At 44.4% G+C, this 15,808-nt stretch overlaps 1 long non-coding RNA gene across 1 annotated transcript; it reads right to left on the bottom strand.

Moving 5' to 3' along the window:
* Positions 1-13,062: 13,062 nt before the first annotated feature.
* On the bottom strand, positions 13,063-14,899 carry LOC144168236 (uncharacterized). The gene is made up of 4 exons (XR_013322168.1): positions 14,008-14,899; positions 13,774-13,908; positions 13,548-13,643; positions 13,063-13,448 (listed from the first exon to the last, which is right to left on the bottom strand). It is a non-coding gene; the product is annotated as an uncharacterized LOC144168236 (long non-coding RNA).
* Between the last annotated feature and the right edge of the window lie 909 nt (positions 14,900-15,808).

Here is a 15,808-nt window from a genome sequence, read left to right as displayed (position 1 = left end):
TGCAGGAGGGGGAGGATCAGGTCGAGCTGAATGGTGATTCAGCTGCTCCACATCCAGCGCCGTCCGCGGTGTGCAGTGGGGCCGCCATTCCTGCTTCTCGCTCAGCAGCTGACTTACCAACGAGCGATAAATGACACGAGGGTTGGTATCAGGGCCATTCGGGTTACTCTCGGCAGCTTCTCTGAGAAATTGCAGAAATGTTTGTTTTATGTAATTTTTAACACAACTGGACTGGTTAGATTTCTCTTAATGATTGTGACATTCAACGTCTTTTCTTTTGCCTTCACAACGCATGAGAAGCAGAAACACATGAAGGTGGATCACTGTTTAAAAGTTTGTTTGATGACTACGTAAAGGGAAAATGATCAGTGAACGTATATAGAGTTTCACTCACGATAACGGTCTACTGGCCGGCAGGTGGATTGCGACTAACGAAAACAGCGTGGGCGCAATAACAAGATGCCTATATACCATGGTGTCTGCCGTTCTATCCTTGCGCCTTTCGTTTTATAGGCAGATGAAGCTTCAGCGCTTTTGCTTCAGTCTCCCTTTAACTGCCATGTAAAATATCATTAATCGGCCTCACAAACGGAACCGTCTGATCAAAAACAGGCGTAAGGAGAGTCACGTGAGCATAATTACCTAAACGCGAAAATGTCTGTCTGTCTGTCTGTCTGTCTGTCTGTCTGTCTGTCTGTCTGTCTGTCTCCAGAAAACAATTACGTACATGCAAGACCGTTCCGCACTACTAAAACTGCTGTAATGGCTCATACATGCTCGCATTATTCAGCGCAAATAAACACTCAGGCATAGTTGAAGCAAAATATAAGTACATAACCGAGAATACCAGCGTTTGGTTAGTTTGTCATGTTCCCCATTTGTCTGTCTGTCTGTCTGTCTGTCTGTCTGTCTGCCTCCAGAAAACAATTACGTACATGCAAGACCGTTCCGAACTACTAAAACTGCTGTAATGGCTCATACATGCTCGCATTATTCAGCGCAAATAAACACTCAGGCATAGTTGAAGCAAAATATAAGTACATAACCGAGAATACCAGCGTTTGGTTAGTTTGTCATGTTCCCCATTTGTCATGTTCCTCATTTGTCTGTCTGTCTGTCTGTCTGTCTGTCTGTCTGTCTGTCTGTCTGTCTGTCTGTCTGTCTGTCTGTCTGTCTGTCTGTCTGTCTGTCTGTCTGTCTGTCTGTCTGTCTGTCTCCAGAAAACAATTACGTACATGCAAGACCGTTCCGAACTACTAAAACTGCTGTAATGGCTCATACATGCTCGCATTATTCAGCGCAAAGAAACACTCAGGCATAGTTGAAGCAAAATGTAAGTATATAACCGAGAATACCAGCGTTTGGTTAGTTTTTACGATAGCAAGTGAAAAACAAAGTCGCGTTTAAAACGGGTTGAAGAATGGGAGACCTGAAAGAAAACACATAAACAGAAGGAAATAAAATGGCCATGCATTAGAGAAATAAAAGGTCCCAACGCAAGGCGTGCGATCACCGTGAACGCGGTAAAGTGGAAATGGATTGAGTAAATCAACACTTCTTTCATCATGGAAGGAGCGGCAAAGGAGGGAAAAAACGTGAAAGGTGGGAGGGAAAGGCAGAAGATTCGAAGATTTCTTCAGCGAAGCTCGCACATACTCGGCCGGTTCTTTCTGTTTACATGCGAACCCCATTGGGGGCTGTAGTGTTGGCTTTTCGGTGTCGCTTTTTTCAAACCGATTTCAGCTCTCTTTTGCTGTTTCGTTGAAAAATCATTTTTGGAGTAACAAATAGTGTGAACATAGGCACGCGCGAAGATAGCGTGAACATGGAGTAACAAATAGCGTGAACATAGACGTATATATAGGCACGGCCTTTCACGACTCCCAGCTGCGTTGGAACGGTTCATACAAGTGAACACTGCTCAGTGCAAAATACACCTTGCGCACTGTTGAGGCAGGACAATAATGTATAACCCAGGCCAGCTGTGTTCTTTTAATTAAAAATACGCATTGGATTGGTTTTTATGGAACTGTGCTTTAAAAATAGCCGTGGAAAAAAAAAAGAGGAAAACGATTTAAATTGGGAAAACAGAAAATGTCAGCTTCGCCACTTGTGGGGTCACCGGGTGTTCGCGGTCTACGGCCCCACCGCCGTGGTGAGTGCGACGGGTAGAATCGGCGCGTCGGTGCAACGCGGAGAGTGCGATGCCTCGCGCCAGCCCAAAAATAGGTGGTCACCGAATCTGGGAATCGTTAGGTGGATATAGGGTAAATGTTCACCATTGCAAAAAAAAAAAAAAAAAAGGAAAGGAAAACAAAAATACAACTAAATGAAACAACAAGTCTCCCACTATGGCTATTGGTGACCAAATCCGGGCATACAGTTTTTGATAACCGAATCGAGCAGCCGTCTTTTTTGTTATCGCAAGCTTGAGGCGCACTTTTTAGGGAGTTAATGTCTTCCGATCGATCAGAAAATTCGTTTCTTCATTAAAAGCACTTGCGAAACTGTCCACATAAACATGCCGAAACGAATACGTGAAGCGGGGTTAAGCCCGTTCTACATGGAGCGAATTTCGCCTGCGAATTCGCAGTTGCAGCGCCGCCCGTGCGGCAAAACGATTTATTTTTCTATTTTCACTGCTGCGACATATCGCCAAATGCTAAGCGGCGTTCACAAGAGAAGTTAAGACTCTTCCAAACATTTGGAAATTCGCCACAGCACCGAGAATAGATCGTTTTGGTGCACGAGCGGCGTCGCAGCGTGAATTCGCAAGCGAAATTCGCCCCACGTAGAACGGGCTTTAAACGGCTGTAATTGAAACGCGGGTGGTACACCCATGAAGCTTTTTCAGCGCGCATGCTCCCATTGTTCACAGATGCCTTATCATCCATAATGCGGTTTCGATACTTGTTTTGTCGTTTTTTTTATTTGAACGAATAAAAAGCTCTATGCTGTATAACTGATTAGCCTGACGCATGCGCTTGGCATTTTGGGCGAGAACTGTTTGGTCCTGCCTGGGTTTTTGGTTTACGACACGCAATTTGCCGACGAACTAGAGGTTTATGACACGAAATTCCCGCAGGTTCACGACACGAAGGCTTACGACATGAAATTGTTTACGACACTAAATTTGCCCACCTACTTTTACCTGTAAAGGTACTAATACAAACCACCTGTGTTTTCTTGTTGCTACGGCAAGTTTTAGCGCAGTTCTTGCGTAGCAGTTTCACGAACTCATTTCCCGGCAACCTTTTAACGGCAAGCATCGCTGATTTTTTTGTGTGTTACAAATAGAGAATTACGTAGAGTAATATAAATTACTTTATTAAACAGCTCGCGATTTTCTTGCATATGGCCTCCTAGTATGCCGGATCGCGTCGTTTTGCTGACGAACCACGAAAAGATTTGTCTCAACCGAAATGCCGGAAGCCAAGTGGAGCCCGTAAAACTAATTTTTCGTTGCATTATGGGAGACCGCTGTAACAATATTTGGTGGGCGAAGTTAGACCTTTGTTTTTATTCATAGGATCCAGCGTGGTTGAGAAATAAAGCCGCGTCGTGCAGTAACGATACTTTTACTGAACTAAGTTTTCTCAATGTCTTTCGTTCCTTGCTGTTTTATAATTCAATTTATTTTTTTCTGAAAAATTGGCTATTATGATACTCTCTAATGCGAAATTTGAGCGCAACGCGAACTGCAGCCCTCTCAGTGAGGGCTGCAGTTACAGGGCTACACACACACACACACGCTTTCGCCGTACTTTACTCCTCCGTTTTTCTGCTTGCTCTATCTTATTTATTTTCGGTGTCCTCCTTTTCACTCGGTTACAACGAGGCCGACAGCGACGCGAAAACCTTTTCCCGCGTTTACACTTTTTTGAAAGTAACACAACGAATGGTAACTAAACATGATCCACACTCGCCTAGATTCGTGGTCGCGAACTCTTGCATAATGACGACAAAAAATTTGTTGGCGTATTTGCAGCTACTACATGTACAAATGCCATTCAAGCTTGACGCTACAATCACCTAATGATGCTCAATTTCGGAAAAAAATATATTTTTTGAGCACATTAGGAATTTTGTTCGTTTTCCCAACCGCGCCTCCCCGTTTACTCTATCATTTCGTTGAATCGATCAGTTTGTCCTTATAACGGTGCTAGTGGAAACTGGTGAAGTCACTTTACTTTATTATGTCCGGCCCTTCTTCGGCCTCGGCATTGGTTATTTAGAGAAGTGTTGAGACACCATGCGGGAACGCTCAATCGGAGTATTACGCCACAATTCCATAGAATCTCGTCAGCTTTCTGTGCGATCCGGTACCTTTGTGGTGGCGTGACAAATCTTTCAGAGATCATGGTGTCGAGACTAGTACCATTAATGCGCCCCTTTCTTTTGTAAGCATTTCAGGCTTTACCCGGATAGCCGGCTGAAGGGGGTCGTCATCATCGATCACGCAAGGGACATCGAATTTTGCTTGGGGACTTGGGCGATCATACGAACTGTTTTCGGAAACAGGACTAAAAGACGACAGAACCTACTGTCGTAACACTACCAATACCAGGACGTGCGCATCTCACTTTTGATGAAAATATGAAGCTCCCGAGATTTTCTGGGGCAGTGAGGGGCGTGGGCGTGTAGTAGACAGCACGGTGTATACCGCATTCGATCGTAATGAAAGGTGTGTGCACGTCTGGCGAAATAAATCAAAGCGTGACCCAAGGGTTCATCTTGCATTGAATGTGTTCGTGCGTTTTTCTGTGCGGTGTTCTTGGTCCGTGGGCAGCTTGACGATTTGTGTATCGCCCAGCTATGAGACTCATACCGCGACGTTGTCAAGGTATGACTTTATAACTGTAAATTTTTTTTTCGCCGAGCGGCGTGTATGAACGCGCGCATGTCAATACCTGCAATGTATGTAATACGTTTTTCTTTGATTCAACGAGCCCCTCATTTCCCCAATCTGATTCGCTATATATATATATATATATATATATATATATATATATATATATATATATATATATATATATATATATATATATATACATATTTATATATACAGAAACATAGGTCGGCAGTCTACAACGCCAAAGGAGGCATAGGGGTGTGGTTAGGCTCTATTTTTTTACTACGGTTAATGAAGTTAGGATTTTTTTTAATATAAGGAAGAAAGAAAGAAAGAAAAACACGCGCCCAGAGTGGGGACCGAACCCACGCCTTTCGATTAGATCTCGAATGCCTTACCAATTCGGCTATCTGGGCGACTGTGTTCTCCTTCGCTTTCTGGGCTATTTATATTTACTAGAAGTGTATCTGACGCTGGAGGGTGGTAGCCAGCGCCACTCTGACTACACGGGGAGAAGGGCACCTTCTTTTCAACCCCCGGGGCGTGACTCAAACGTCTACAGCCTGTCATGAGTGGGTAACTGGCGGGAAGCACTCTTATGCTACCTACGCATCAAGGCTGCCAGAACCGAGACCCTCGCTAGGCTTTCGCAGAATAATGTAGTAAGGAAATGAGGGGCTCGTTGAGGAAATACAGAAACATAGGTCGGCAGTCTACAACGCCAAAGGAGGCATAGGGGTGTGGTTAGGCTCTATTTTTTTACTACGGTTAATGAAGTTAGGATTTTTTTTTTAATATAAGGAAGAAAGAAAGAAAGAAAAACACGCGCCCAGAGTGGGGACCGAACCCACGCCTTTCGATTAGATCTCGAATGCCTTACCAATTCGGCTATCTGGGCGACTATGTTCTCCTTCGCTTTCTGGGCTATTTATATTTACTAGAAGTGTATCTGACGCTGGAGGGTGGTAGCCAGCGTCAGATACACTTATATATATATATATATATATATATATATATATATATATATATATATATATATATATATATATATATATATATATATATATATATATATATATATATATTGATATATATATATATATATATATATATATATATATATATATATATAGATATATATATATATATATATATATATATATATATATATATATATATATATATATATATATATATATATATATATATATATATATATATATATATATGGCCTCGAGGACATACCGTGGCGCCACCTACGAGTGACGTCACTTGTAGGACGCCGAATCGTGTTGTCGTCTGCTGCAACACATTTCCCGTGCGTATGCGGAAGCGTGTTTTTTTGTTGTGGCCACCGTCTCGCCCGCTCCTTGTGGATATGATGGAAATTACCAAAAAAGTTGTCTGTAAATCAAATAATTCGGGCAAGCAATCAGCGACTCGCTTGTTCCCGGCGACACCGCCGCGTTTAGGTACTAGTTGCTACCATCGCGACCCACAGCTCTTACATACGCAGCCAGCTAACGCCAAGGACAATACAACTGATGTCGAGAAAAGTACGCTGTAAATTCATTACGAAATACTTGTGACAGGACATGTGTGTGCAAGCAAACACCTTGTAACCGCGACGGAAACGCGTCGCTCACTTATGATCTCACCGCGCGAACTGCTCGTATTGCCTGGTAAATGAATGACGCGAGAGAGGTGATCAGATTGCTTCGCCGCACATGCTCAAAAGTATTGTTATGGTCTGCAGTTTGGCTTAATCAGTGCCTATTTCCCCTACGATGTTTTTATAGTCATGCCCGGATTTGATTAACGATCACTGCCGTAGCCTGTACTCTGCACGGCTGATGTTTAGTTTTCGCGACTTGTCCGCAATGTATGAACGGTATGAACGCGAGTTTTTAACGCGTTCGAACGGGTTCGGACAAGGCTATATTTAGTTTTCATTAAGTGCTCGGCGTGGTAATTTATAATTGCAGCGTGTTTTGTATGTTTACAGTAAGTCGGCATTTCTCAAGCATCAATTTCGAAACTCATGACTGCTCACAGAAGGCGAGGCTGCGTACAAGGCGAAACACGTCGTTAATGATTTCGGGTAATGGGGATATTTAGAATAGGAGAACCGAGCGTTGGGGGCCCCCAAGAAGTTCGAGGAACCCAAACGCAACACGCGCGTGCGCGACTGGAGGGCCTTCGCCAACAGCTCGCAGCCGGCTTCGGATGCACGTAATCGGATGTTGGAAACTTTAGGCTTGGCGTCGCAGCAGATATTTCATCGCCGTTAGAGTTGCGAGTGACAGTCCCTAACAGAACGTTTCACCGCGCTGGGAATTCTGTAAGCGCGGTGATTTTCGTTGAAGCGATCGACGATCAAGATACCTGCACGACCTCGGGCGATTCTTGCGCGCAAGCATAGCCATCTTTCGCCCGCTCGCCGCACCGTGCGTGAACGGGCCGGCGCTGCCGGGACCGACCTCCGCGGCCGGTTGGCGTAAATCGCGGCAGATATTTGAGCATCGCTTTGAAAAACGCAGCTGATGACACTATCTATCAGAAGTTTTCATCACACTAACATCCACTTTCACCAATCTGGAACTCCTTTTCCACGACTTGTGCGATTTTAAAAAGCGGCGACAAGCTGTTGCTTCCGCGACCTGCGTTGGTTCGAGCCGCACACCGTCGGCTATGCGAGCAGGCACGGCGGGTGCGTGTGCTTCTGCGAGCAGTTAACGCTTCACGATTTCCTGCTTTATACATTTCTTGCAAACAAGGGAAATCTAGAAACTTCACTCGCCGATCGTCGTAATCCACATTGTTGATCGGGGAAACAAGCCGCTGTTTACGCTTCGGTCGCGTGCGTATTACACCACCACGCTCATGGTGTTTGCGGATAATGTACCACAGTTGATACGGTTAGACAGTCACCATTAGGTCGATTTGCGCTTGACGCACTGAGAATTAACTTCAAACGAAGGAAATTAACACGAAAATACTTTTAGAACGCACTTCCTAAGCGAAGTGTCACGCACTGCAAGCCAACTGTGCAGCAAGGTATGAACGGTGATCCTACAAGTGACGTCAAAACGATCGCAGCGCCGGCCTCTCCAGTGGTGGGCCTCGCGGCCAATATATATATATATATATATATATATATATATATATATATATATATATATATAGATAGATAGATAGATAGATAGATAGATAGATAGATAGATAGATAGATAGATAGATAGATAGATAGATAGATAGATAGATGGCATAACTACTCCTTTTAACTTAATTTAACTTATCGGGGAGCAAATGAACTTTAAAAGAACTGCTTTAAATTTATTCTGCTCCTCGAGAAAAAACCCAGAAAAACCCAGTACGTTGAATGAACTATGCTTTCACCTCCATGTCATCCAAAAATCTCCGCTTTGTGGTAGACTTCTTGCGGTTTGAAAACCAACACTAGTTGAACTGAAAAACGTCCGCCGCATTAGCCCTTTAAAACTCGAACTTTTTAACACCTGTGACCTAAATGCCTGTCATGTGAGCTGATGCGTGGTATTTTAAAAACAGAATTCGTTTTTAGAGTCTTCGGAACTTTTTTAAAGCGACGAAGGAGGATACACTAAGATCTCCCTTTAACTGTTTGACCGTTTTTAACTCGATTTGATTGATAAATTTTGAGGTTCCCCGTGGAGTAGAGGCTACTTTGCCGCAATATTAACTTTACCACTTAAAACAACAAAGTTGATTGATTGATTATGGTGTTTAACGCGCCGGCGCTACGGAGGCGATGAGGCACGCCGTAGTGGAGGACTGAGGATCCTTAACGTGCGCCGAAATCTCGAACACACGGGTGTTATCGCTTTTCTCCTCCACCTTTTAAAGTCAGTTAGCAATCACAGTACAGTCATTGCCGTAAAAAAACCGTGGCCATAACCTTCTTTCAGGTGTATGGGATAGTCCTATTTTACTTTGTAGCCGGTGGGCCCACAAGGCTCCATTACATTCACAGTGTTCGCCTTCTGATCATAGCGACGTACCAAGTATTCACCAACAGTGACGAATCCTTCGGAATAATTGCGCATTTAAATGGCTGAAACTGTTCGACTACGGGCGCTCACTTCTCTTCACCGTTCAAGCATTTCAAAGCGAAGCTTTCTATGCCCCACTGATGGCGTTCAATGTCGCGCCAAAAACTCACCGCAGGAAAGCCAACTTTACACAATGGGTTTCACCAAACGATGATGATGATAAGCGAAGGCACATCAAGCCCCTCAAGAAGAAAACGCTTTCCGTGATTGGAATCTAGCCTGGGTGCCTCGCGTTACGAGGCCGACGTCTACATCCGACTGCGCCATTCCGACACTGTCGAAGCAGTTTGGAGTTTGGGCTTGAACTCAGGTTGAATGGGAAGGAAGCTTCGCGTTAAGAAGGGTGCTTTGATTTTTTGCAGTAACTTTTAAAAAAAATGTTCTGCATATTCGGGTGTTCGCGTAATACACTCTATACGCATTCGCCGAATTTGTTCGCGGTCTCAGAGTTGTTTAGCCCGCATATTCCGATGTGCTGAAATTGGAAAATGGATTCCACCAAGTCCGAAAGAGAGCTTCAAAGGCCTTGCCTTCGCCTCAAAGCGAAATTGCGCTGGAGGGAAAACAAACGAGGGCGGAACGAATGAAACGGCACGGACGATATGCTTCAGCCGAATTTCGCGTGAAACCATTTCAGGAGCCGCCACCGTTGAAGGCCCCCATGCATGCCTTTGCGCCGCACTCGTTCCCGGAATTTCCTCGTTGAAAGTTTGTATGTCACGTTCTCACAATTTGGACGGCTCTCCATCACTGAGTGGTGGCCTCATAGACTTTCAGACTTCTTCTTCTGCGGACGCAGTCCGGAGCTCAACGTTTCAAAATTCTGCACTTGTGATGAGCACAGACGCGTCTCTCTTGGCTGCTTGAATTCAAAGAAATAAAAAAAAAACTCAGCTTATCGGTATTAAAACGACAATTGAACGCCAGAAATGTAACTGAACACGATTCCAGGCTAGCTAAAGGGTAAAAAACTGTGCTCAATAATTTAGCGAGTGGATTCTGCCGATAACGTTCCTGCACCCCCTAGCGTTCTCCGAGTTCATAGTATTTTGAAACGCACTTCGTGGCTTCTGCCTACACCTAGCGTTGCCGCCCGGTATTATTAAAGGGCTACCTGCTACGAAATCAGCTTAGCTCGTTTGTGTTTTCTCTTCAGTCTGCCCCATTTTTTAATTACCGGCACCGCGCCCAATTTTGCAGTTTTTTTCGTCTTAATTCGGCGTCTGTTATCATTGTCACTGGAAAGTAAACATGCAGACCTTGAAGCCCTGCACAATGAACTTAAGCCTTAGCAAGCATATGAGTTGAAAGGTTGGGTTCCCAATGATGCGAAATTTAAAAAAAAAATGTACGACAGGGAAATCGGGAACATCGGTTCTTCGTTCGAGGCTATTTTTTCGGCGCCTACTCTTTACTTGAGGGACTTTAATATTTCATTCATTAGTGGTGCCCCTGGAGACTCTTTAATTTCAGTTACCCAAAGACTGTTTTAAATGCAGAGCATTTCAGTAACTCACGATGTCACCCGCGTTGGCGTCCGTAGTCCGCACCGCACCCCTCCCTACTATATAAAAGAAAAATACTATCCGGCGCCAGGTTTCGATCCCTCGACCCTGCGGGCGGAACGCAATGTACACGGCGCTCTACCGACTGCGCCACAAAGCCGACACACAATGAGAGGCTACGACGCGCCTTATATCCTTGACTCATTCAAATTACTGCGGACGAGCGCTCTCTCGTCAGCAGTTGCCACAAGTGCAACAACATTAACGTAACGCAAACTACTTAACGTCGTGCGCCCCCGGAAATGCTCTGCATTTGATCGTGCCCCTCGCGTGGGGGATGTTGACGCTACCTCTTGCAGAGACTGAGTGCAACCGCCGAGAACAAGATCCCACGAGTTGCGCGCGCGCTGTGAACTGGTGGCGCCATCTGTCAGATGCGACGCGAACTACTATCAAGGCAGTGCGGAAAACGAACGCGCGAAATACAAACCGGGCTGTGAGGAGAAAGGGGAAGTAAATTTCTGTTACATTCTCACTTTTTTCACCGAACGGAACGGGAACGATGCATGCGTGGGAATAATAAAAGCCGAACTTCACTGAACCCGAGTTTTTTATTACATAAAAAAACTGACGAGGGCAGACTCGCCTCCGAGTGCACCACTTCGAGTATTCTATAGCCCTGTTTTTCAATCTCACCGGAGTCGCGTTTATCGGCAGCGGCCTTGTTCTTGACGGTAGAGCGGACACTCTGCTTAGACAGGCCTGTACTTCTGGCGATGTCAGCCTGTTTTTCCCCATGTTCAACACAGTTAATTACGCTTAATTTATCCGACAGTGAAATCAGCTACCCTGGGCCCTATTCTCGACTGCACAAATTGCCGGCAATTCAGGCAATTTTCCGGAAGTCTTTTCTGATTGGCTTTCAATTTTGGTCACGTGCTTCCGGTTGACAAAGCGGTTGTGTGTGTTGTCGTCATTTTGACGTTTCATGTCGTCTACGGACACGAGTTCTAAAGTTTGCCTTATTTCTCGCTACTAAAGGCGCATAATTCTTGGCCGGCAATGAAAAACCAGACAAAATGAGGCGGACATGACAACGTAAGCCTGTCTTTGCTATTCAAGAACAATACTGCTTGTAATACACACCCCCTCTGTGATTGGCTGAGAAGGCGTGACGTAATTCAAACAGTTGGCGGGAACGATTACGTCATGCATTGGCAACTTCAGCCTGCGTAAAAGTGACGTAATGCTACGTAACAGCATGAAAATGGCGGCTGTTTTTGTCGCAAAATACAAGCAAAATAGGGCACAATATTGCCCCGGCTTGCGGCGCCGCGAAATGTGCGGCAATTTGCAGCAGGCGCAGTTTCGCATGCGCGCTGTTTAAAGCATGTTTCCTACCGAAACAAATTATAGTTTCAACTGCTTCCAAGTCAGCGATCATGGGACATACAAATAACATGCAGTATTTTGCTTTTATATTTGGCAATGAAATAAAAAATATTTGTTTGGTGTAACCGCAACATAAGAGGGCAGTACAAGCCTCTCCATGACAAAGAGAACCCAATGCATGTCATTTGTCCATACTTGTCGTAGTAAGCTGTTGCATGGGCGTGCGCAGAGTTCTCGATTAGGGGGGGCAAAGTCTTACAGCTGCGCCCCCCTCCCCCCTCTACAGCAACTCCCCACCTCCTACTGAAGGCCTAGCGGTCCGAACGCAGTGCAAAGTGGGATGGTTATAAAGTTTTTATTTCAATGCGATGGAATTGCAACACATACAAAATGTTTCTGAGCCGACATTTTTACTTTAATGTGTTACATTGGCAAAATATGGGCCAATTTGGCGCCCCCCTTCAGATGATTAGGGGGGGCGGCCGCCCCCCCTGCCCCCCCTTTCAAGTAGCACCAAAACATTAGAAGAACGTATTTTTTTTGTTTGGTGCTAACGTTAGAGCAATGTTCTTAATGTCATTTTTTTGAAATGTTTAACTAATGTTATCAAAAACGTTACAGTAATGTTTTGTCAAACATTATTTAAACGTCCACAAAACATTTTTACAACATATTATTAATGTTAGTGTTACATTTCCCTAACGTTGCAGCGAACAAGCTAATAACGTTCAAAAAACGTTTAAAAACAATGTAAAACGTTACATCACATTTCGCCAAACGTTATGCGAACAGTAAGAAAGCATTTCTACAACATATAAATACTTTTGGAGTTACGTTTACCTAACGTTGCAGAAGCACCCTACAAAAACATTTTAAGAACAACTAAAAAACGTTACAGTAACGTTTCGTCAAACATTATTGGAACTGTGAGGAAGCATTTCGACAACATAGTAATTATGTTGGATTTACATTTACTTAACGTTGCAGAAAACACGCTTGAAACAATCTTTTAACGTTGCAAAACCTTTTCAGAATGTGGACCAGGAACGTTACAGTGACGTTTTGCCAAACGTGTGGAATGTGTATCGTGGAGCATTGTTTCTGTTATCCACGTTTGCCGGTATATTTTAAAGCATTTTCAAAATAACAAGGAAAAGTGAAATTTCAAATAAAATTTTATTTTATTTTTGCATGGTTACAACATTTACAACATTTTTTTTTTTATTTACATTCCATTGCTGCTGCTGTGCAGGAGAGGAGGCTCCATCCAGGGGCTGGCTGCGTCTGTGTGGAAAAAGCAAACAATTCCTACTTCAGTACGCTGCGGCAGTAGGCGGTTTTTGCGCGAAAAAGTAGTCGCCGCCTAAGGATTTGTTTAGTTAACGAGCGCACACACGCACACACACGCACATGCACACACGCACGCACTAAAAGGAGAGTAACTGAACAAGCAGCTACGCAGCAACTCGTGCTAACCATATGACCAGAAGAAAGCAAGCGCACAAAATTTTGGGTCACCTGACTCCCAACTTGAATCTCCCGAGTCAGTAACCTATACAGGTTAGTGACTGTTCGTCAAAGTCGCTCGCTAGCGGAGTGTTGTGTCTTCTGCATGGTTCATGTATTTTTATTAGGCAGAGATTAGGATGAAAATCATTTAAATATAAATGCACTATTAAATTTTGAGAATATTAGTTTATTGCTAACCTTGTGGGTTCCTGTAAGCCCAATATTCGCAAAGTGGATCCAGTCACCAATGATGTGGCCCGCTATCGACTGTGACCTGCGTCACACCAGCAGCAGCTGGAAAGCATAGGGCGCGACTAGTTACGGGCTGCATAGCAGTTCATAAATTGAACTACTAAAACAAATCAAAATATGCTCTCAGAAATTTTCTACACTCACCAAATACTACTCGGGAACGGATACTAACCTCTCGGACCTTTTTCTTCTTTTCTTCCTGTCCAACTGTATATAGATGACCGCTACCTCAATCAAAACAACCCATCTGAAAATTCGCTTGGTTGTAGAAGCGACGTTTGCTCCTCCAGTCCGGCAGATCTTTCACCTAAAAAGAACGCAAAGTGCTACAGAGGTATTACAGATGGTTCACACAAAAGAAACACCCATTAAACCCGAATGTGTATAATGGTCCAAGTTTACTTACGTAATAAAGGGAACCAAAGTGGGAACTCATAAACGAACAACTTCGATCCTAGTCTTCCTCAGCACTGAAAAGAGTTGTGTGACATGTTTAATACATGCTTGGAACAGGCTAGGGGAAGAAAGGAGGAAGAATTTGAGCATTTTACAACAACCCGGGCATTCTTCTTTTTTTTTTTATTTGCACGAATGCAGGAAGGTTCTGTTTTTCAGTCAAAGCCATGCGTATCATTGCAGCCACTAAATTTGTTAGCGTTCACTTTAACCATGGTTTTTGTTTTTTCACGCTCGGCGTTGTTACCTCGTCATATGAAACGCACCCTGTTATTCATCACTGCTGAGCATTTACAGGATTTTTCAAAAGTTGGGAAGAGCGCCTGGAACCACGGCTGTAAAAGCCTTTGATTCAAGCTGTTCGAAACCGCACCACCGATGAAAAGTACTAGAACTAGCCTTTTTGCTCGAAGCATGTCGGTTTTATTTCGGCGAACGACGGCTGCGCATGATCAATGCGGCCCCAATGAAAGCGTGTTGGTTCCAAACTTCTGATAAAGTACGCGCAGTAGGCAAAATTCTGTATCCAGAGTGACCTCTTTTGGGCGGAACGGTTCCCTTTAGAGGGAGTGGGTGATCGCTAGCATGACCAAGTACCTCCCACACCTCTTAACCCCAATTCCCCCCTTCGGATCTTTATCGGCTTAGTTGAAAGTGGCACCTGCCCTGGTCATTTCAGCTCCTGTTGTGCTGTGCGTTATCGATTGAATTCGCTTTTCCATTTTGATTCGCTAAACCCGCTAGCCATTTACACAATATTTACTTACCAGTTTCTATGGTCTCGGGATTGGCACTCATCGTGGATGAACTCCGCGGCTTTCCCTGTTTGAGGGTATCTTGAAAACCATAGCCTGCAATGAAAGTGACTTCGACTCTTTACCAGCTGCTATTTACCAGCCTTTTGGGGTGCATTTCTCACAACTCAAGAACGCGCTATGCTGCTTTAATGCATTTCAAAAATGTGAGCCGCAAACGAACGCATGTACTCGAACAGCGCACTTTTTCCAACCCTCTGTGACACCTTCAGCCCTCAAAGTGTCCCTTTCTAACAAAGTTGGCTGTATAGTCACGCAGGTTGTCTGGTTGCTTACTCGCCAGCGAAGAAAGCTACGACGAAAGGCTCAGGTTTGCAGCTTTTAACAATATATCCCAGAAGTCTGACGAACTTTTTGCGATAGGTACACCGTCATACCGTCTAAGTTAACCAGCGGCAAAATAGGCTACCAAGGGGTGCATTCTGACCTGTTCGTTTGCATTTGTATCGACTACATTCTGAAGTAGCTGCACTGGCTGCACCCCCCCCCCCCCTTTTTTTTTTTTCACGTTAAGGAACCCCGGCGTTCCCAACATAATTATCGCATCGCCAGGCAATTAGGGGCAAACGTAATGCTTTTTTTTTTTTTCAAAATTTCGCACAGCGAACTAACGTGACACGCACATTATTTTGTTTCGCGTGCCCAAGCCGCTACCTCACTTGCCCGGCTGAAGTGAAGATCATTCGAGTGTGGGCGAGGTTAGTTATCCGAATTCACTTTGCTTTGCACAAAGCGCGCAAAAATCGTTTCCATGCAACGAACAAAAATCGTTTCCATGCAACGTACCCGTAACATCGATTCTTCCATCAATACTGCCTACTATATAGTTCACCAAACATATAAGGCCCGTTCACACTTGCGACGATGAGACGCGATTTCGGAAACTTTTGCCGCCCGGCGATCCGTTTTGTCGTTCGGTCTCGGCCAATTTGTCGC

Source organism: Haemaphysalis longicornis, unplaced genomic scaffold (assembly GCF_048455015.1).
Source record: "Haemaphysalis longicornis isolate Haplotype H1 unplaced genomic scaffold, Haemaphysalis longicornis Haplotype H1 scaffold_1, whole genome shotgun sequence".
In the NCBI taxonomy this organism is placed as follows: domain Eukaryota; kingdom Metazoa; phylum Arthropoda; class Arachnida; order Ixodida; family Ixodidae; genus Haemaphysalis; species Haemaphysalis longicornis.
This window is presented reverse-complemented; position numbering and strand designations above follow the sequence as displayed.